The sequence below is a fragment of the Magnolia sinica genome, chromosome 2 (genome assembly GCF_029962835.1).
Source record: "Magnolia sinica isolate HGM2019 chromosome 2, MsV1, whole genome shotgun sequence".
Lineage (NCBI taxonomy): Eukaryota > Viridiplantae > Streptophyta > Magnoliopsida > Magnoliales > Magnoliaceae > Magnolia > Magnolia sinica.
This window is the reverse complement of record NC_080574.1, coordinates 92985427-92991328: the sequence shown is the minus strand read 5'-3', so window position 1 is coordinate 92991328 and position 5902 is coordinate 92985427. Positions and strand designations below refer to the sequence as shown.

Below are 5902 nucleotides of genomic sequence, written 5' to 3'. Positions count from 1 at the left end.
TACACCCCCACAACACTCAAATTCTACAAGGACTTGTAGAGGAACGAGTTGTTTGATATACCATTTTTTAGCAGTCCATTGCAGGTCATTGATTGAATGAGCTAAGATGATCTAAGAAAAATGAGAGAAAATTTGGAAAAGGAAAATCAAATTTGGGCCTTTATGGCTGTATCGACCTATAACAACACGAATATGCTCGTATAACCAATATAGCCTGATACAACCCAGTTTTTCACTGGGACTTATACGAAATGGAAACAACTGTGTTAATCCATGTTGTTCACTAATCAAATCCTGAAATGGAAACAACTGTGTTAATGGAACTTATATGGAAAGGTATATAAGTATGTCTCCCATTAACAAGTCCCACAATGGAGCATGTGCATCCAGCCATAGCACCATGAACAACACTCTTAGCAAGGAGCGTGCAACATATGTTATCTGATCTGATGCGTTGCTTGGAATAGCCCGGATCATATATGTCGGATCTGTGAAACATCACATAATTAAATAAGCTCACTTATCATAAGTTTTGTTAAATATCCCAGGAGAAAGAGACTAGTTTTTTTTGCTAGAGACCTATATATTTGAGATTTATCACCATCTTCTGTCTTCTTGAGAAATAATCCTACAGATTACAAACAAAAGGCCATCATGATGTATCTGTTTTATCCATCACGATCATTTATTTTTTTTCCAAATCAGGTTAGAATATGAGCAAAAAAAAAAAAAGAGAAAAGAAAGAAAAAGAGGACATGAAAATGAAACAAACCAGATTTCTACAATGGTGCAATGGAAAGAGACTTGGACCTTCAGTGCTATCCATGCCCGAAATTCGATCAAGCACAAAAAATTAATTGTAAGATAAACCTGTATGAAAATCAATAGCATATTGATAAGCATATAGTACATCCAAATCTAGTTTCCATAGAAATTGGCAACCAAATCATAAGAGGGCTTTCATTGAAAGAGAAGATATGAGAAGTATATAGGAGTTTTCAGTTACTAAGGATGATACGTAGAAAATCTGTTGGACTTCTCCATGCTGTAGCCGCTAATAAGAGCACTATTCTTCAATAAGGGAGTTTCCTCAAAATCTGGACAGAGAGTAGTCATTATCATAAATTCATGTTAATGGATCTCATAAGTTCAGCAGAATTTCCATCACACATGCAGTTGACTTTCAAGACCAAATTAATAATTATAAAGATATATAATAATCATGGTTTTTTTTTTCCGGGGGGGGGGGGAATAGGGATGATTACCATAAATATTGCCATATCACTAGATATTACACATTTCAAGATAAATTGAGAAAATACCTGATTCTTGAGATGTGTGTGTGTGTGTGTGTGTGTGTGTGTGTGTGTGTGTGTGTGTGTATTTCTAGTTCAAATGGTTATCTGGCACCCTTTTTTCCAAAAATAAAATAAAATAATAATCACATATCGAACCAAAAAAATCCATACATGCATGTGGACAATAGTCAAACTTCAACAAGGCGTAGGTTATAAAATATTTCAACAATAGGACAGAATAGACCAATGATCTAGATTACTGGACCATAGGCCCCACTACTGTGTAAATATGCAGGCCATCATGTATCATATAATTCCTCCCACTAAGAATCTACAAGGCTAGCACCTAGAAAAATTAGCAAGTCATAACAAAGGGAATCTCATTTTCCTGAGCTTTAATATTGGTTTAACCAACAAACTTGCCAAAATACAGTTTCTTGTTTAACTTGTGGAGTTGAGGGAAATTACATGTCCCAACTTACACTGATTCTTTCCAAGTGGACTATTAAGAACAGAAATTGGTCCTAATATAGGTGGCTGGGATCTTATGATCTGATGGATTATTGGACCATTTTCCACCCTCGGTGGAAAGAAACAGACCGATGGTCTGTATAACAGAACTGTGGGCCCCACTTTTTACAATTGAAAATCATGCACAAAGTTAAATGTGAAATTTCACTTTATTAATCTATAGGAATGGGCAAAAGTTATCGATGTTTTCTAGAATTCAAGATGAGGAAGCAACCCACAAAATTGGTAGTTATTTTTCATTCAAGTCCAACTTGGAAGCAACATAACCACAATTTGGAGCCCAAACAGTTGCTGAGGAAATCACAATTTGTCTAATTTCCACTCTATTAGACTAATAGCTACAATTCAGTTCAATAATGCATCTAAACACACCTTATATGTTCCTAACCACAATGAATTTTTTTATTTTAAATGAAATACAACACTTTGGTATTCTTATGATGCAATTGCTTCATCATGTTTCATGAAATTTCATTTCTAATCAGCTAAAGTATCACAATCTCTAAAGGAAGATAAATATTTTAACCGATCAATACATATCTGAAACTTTCTAGATGACATTTTCTTTTGGTTTTACATAAGAACACATCACAAAACACATTAGATAAGTTTAAATATTTACAACTTTCAGTGTATAACAAGCTTTGCCTATCTAGCATCTATATTATGAACTAATACCAGAGAATCCACAAGTTAATATTACATCAAAGATTACGACTAATTCAATGCATAAATACTGTTGATGTCGAAATCTTTGATCTTTACAATCTATCTTAAAGCCAGTGGCCACATCAATAGAGTTCTAAGAATTTTTAATTTCAGTAAAAATCTGCTACTTGAAAGATGTTTGTGTACATATGTATCATTCACTAAACTCTGCTAGAGTATCAAACCCCTTTCGTGGAATAGACCTGCAAAAGAGAAACTTTAATACTCTCATAAGCATGCATGGCCATCTCACACATCCTCCAAAAGGCTTTCCTGCTCTACAGTCCATTCAGACCCTGTTTCACATGAACAATTGGATGTAATTCCATGTAAAGCCCATGAATCAGATGGGCTCTGATACTCTGAATTGGTGCATGGCCCATCTAATGATGGGACCCATCAGATGAACAAATGAGAATACTGAAACATGGGTCCACATTTATCAGTGTTGAGTTGAACAAAAAGACTTCTTTCACAATGGAGCATCATATAGTTACCACTTACCTCTTCTAATGGTAATTCGATCAGCAATGCTGGACCAAATTAAGGCCATAAATCTATCATCAACAGGCTGAATAGAACTTCAAACATTGGAAAAATGCATCCGAATCTGGTGCACATTGTTTTGATTACTTGTTTTCACCATACGTACCAAGAGTCATCCCGGCACTAGAGTCGATGGGACAAACCACAGGGAACACCTAAGTTGTGGAAATGATTGAGTTTTGTGCATTCATCTTGATGGGGCACACCAGATGAATGGTTTGCATGACATATACACATTGCGGTAGACCTACATTCATTTGGGTTGGTGAAATCGATGACCACACTAGCTGCTTTTGACTGCCAAAGGAGAATGAAATACGCAAGGCGGAGTCTAAACTGGCATCTAAAAAGTAAAATTCTAAAATCCCATTACGAATAGGTGTCAGGATTCACACTACATCATTACTCAAAGTCACCCTCCAATAAATAAACCATGCAAAGAACATGGAAGAGATGAAAGAGGCTATATACCTGACAGGTGGAACCCAAAACCATGGTTAAATCACTGATGATAGGTATTTCCAAAGGCTCCTCCATATAACACACCTACTCAAAAAACAACACCATACACTAGTTAAGAAAAAAGATTCAAAACATTCAATTCAAGTACTAAAACTTCAAATTTCTGCTTTCATTTGTTCTACATCCACTTCGTTATTTCTTTTTCTTTTCTTTTTCAGTTGAAAGATAATGAAAACATTATTGTGAAACAAATTTGGAAAGAAAGAAAAACCAGACAGAACACCACTTCTCATGTTTTGAAAGGCATGCCACAAAACAGAAATAATAGGAAAATAGATGAAATACCCCAAGCTTATGAACTCCGTAATGTTGACATAGGGTGCAAGAACAAGCTATCATGAGGTGGGTCCAATTGCACAGTTGCTATAGCACCATTCTAAGGAAGCCTCAAGAACAACTTTCTCTCTCTACATTAAATGAGAGCTTGTCACACTATATACAGGATCCCAAACTAATAAAAAATATTGAAGTAATAAAAATAATTGGAAGCATATAGAATGTGGTTGAGGTAAAATAAAAGTTGCATGAGAAAAACTGATAACAACTGCTACAGACAGAGAAAAAGCATACTTCATTCTGGAATGTGCAGAAGTATCAACCTTAAGATTGGCATTCTCCTTCTCTAAGGTCGTAATAACAGCTTTTAAACTACTCTTAGCAGGTTCCTCTGTTTCTTCTTTCAAGTATCTTCTAGTCAACTTAGATTGCAGTCGTTCCATCTCTGATACTTTATCATTCAGTTCAATGCGTAGTTCCTTCATCTCTAATTCTCCATAGATGCCTGCTAGTTCAGAAATCTCATAGCATATATCAAAAGGCTAAAAAGGGTAAGATATTTCTTTACTCAAATTGCACCCATTGAGACTACAAAAAGTTTGTTCAGTACCATCAGGTCCCGTTCCAAATTCTTACTTTGTGTCCATTAGTATCAGACCATGTTCCAAAGCCACACACTGCAAGTAACAATTAACAAGGCACGATGAATGATAGTGGAAACTGAGATAATGAAGTTAACTTTAATAACAGATTTGAGGCTACAGTTATATGCTAATGGCAACATCAATATTCATGTCATGTTGATAAAGAAAAGAATCCATGTGCTACTCTAAGGCTTCCAAGAAGAGAACTGTTCCCTGCAACCTTCTCATTCTTTAATTTGTAGACAACTCATTCTACTCATTACCCAACGGCCTAACTCAAATGGAGTTAATAAAAGTGATCACATACAAAAGATTTATTTACTTAAACCAAGTAGTAACCACCTGTGTGAATGTTGGTTGTGATCACTTGAGAGATCTTTGGATATGCCCAGATAATATAAACCCAAGAGATAACACATAATAAACCCACATAACTAGGCTTCAAAAGTTTTAGATGAGAGGAGAGGATGTAACCATTCTGCCTTTTGGGTTTGTTTGTATAGATGGAAACTAGTTTTTTTGTGAATTTTGATTTACCAGTAAGATCAGTAGATTTTTTATTTATTTTTTCCATTTGTACAAAACCATTTTCAAGCTGAAAATTAGTCTTATTTTCTCCTTTACCTACCCTCATATTTCACTTCATGGATCAAACAATTAGATCTGCCATACATACTTCATGGCAAAGGCATATTTATCTAAAATAAGAGCACATGATATCACTAGTCAGGTGACCATACAAGCTAAGAATAACTGAATCATAAAAAAGCAACCTTGATGCAATAGACTTTTTGATGCACGATGGTTACCAATGGATGGATGGCCATGAATCATGATCAACTTGAAATCCAAATCTCAATTCTTTGAGAACAGATAAATGCAATAATTTCAAAACAAAAGCATAATCCTAAGACACTCTTGCTCGGATGGGCAGCTTGTCCCAATCTCGGTTAGTTTTCTCTTGTTCCAATGATCTGCCTAAATAGGTGAGGGGTGTCCTTTTCTTGGACAAGGTGGGGCTTGGGGCGTTAAGGGAGAGGAAGATATCCTCTAATTTTTTGTAATTTTCTAGTGGTTGCTTTGGTTCGGCCTTTACAATAGGTCTTTCTGTGGTCCTTTTTTCCACGAAAGACCCGAATCCCTGTAATTTTGTCCAAAATGAATATATTCTCATTTAAAAAAAAAAAACATAGTCCTAAGACAAATCCCACCTTCTCTCAGGAAATTCAACAAATAGCTAATGTACAAATCGTATCCCCAATTTTCAACTGAATTAGAAGAGAATATGGACAGATTTACCTGTAAGAACCTGACGCTCAGGATGATGGAGGGGTTAAGCAAAAAACATATCCCCTGATTCTCCTGAAATTAGCAAAT

At 35.5% G+C, this 5902-nt stretch overlaps 1 long non-coding RNA gene across 1 annotated transcript; it reads right to left on the bottom strand.

The window, feature by feature from the left end:
* Window positions 1–379: 379 nt before the first annotated feature.
* LOC131229539 (uncharacterized) lies at window positions 380–1089 on the bottom strand. The gene is made up of 3 exons (XR_009163423.1): window positions 811–1089; window positions 580–628; window positions 380–488 (listed from the first exon to the last, which is right to left on the bottom strand). It is a non-coding gene; the product is annotated as an uncharacterized LOC131229539 (long non-coding RNA).
* Between the last annotated feature and the right edge of the window lie 4813 nt (window positions 1090–5902).